Below are 469 nucleotides of genomic sequence, written 5' to 3'. Positions count from 1 at the left end.
GGTGTTGGGATAAAAATATATGCTGTAAAATTATTAATTAGATCTTAGAAAAATAAGAGTGTAACTGGTTTTGTGAAGGATGGTGCTGTGCACAAGGACACTTTAACATTTAGATCAAGATAACAGGGCCATAGCAAATGCATAACCTTAAAATGTGAATGATAATCAAATATCCACTGTTCTTTTACATTTGGCTCCCACCCTGTTAAGAGGGTGGATCTTAACCACAGTTTCCTAGAGAGAAAGGTCACAAGATAACTTCAAGACAATGAAGGGATGATTTGCATCTGATAAACATGATTCCAGGAAGAAGCACGAGTTGATCACCTAAGACATGCTGACCTCTAAAAAAGTTTCCTCCCTGCTTTATGGACCATTGATTTAAGCTTGCTGATACATTAAAAATAATACCCAAACCCCCCCCTGCAGAGAAAAATCTAAATAAAAGGCATTGTCTCATGCTCTACTG

The sequence above is a fragment of the Galeopterus variegatus genome, unplaced genomic scaffold (genome assembly GCF_000696425.1).
Source record: "Galeopterus variegatus unplaced genomic scaffold, G_variegatus-3.0.2 Scaffold5370, whole genome shotgun sequence".
Lineage (NCBI taxonomy): Eukaryota > Metazoa > Chordata > Mammalia > Dermoptera > Cynocephalidae > Galeopterus > Galeopterus variegatus.
Note: the sequence above shows the minus strand (reverse complement) of the source record.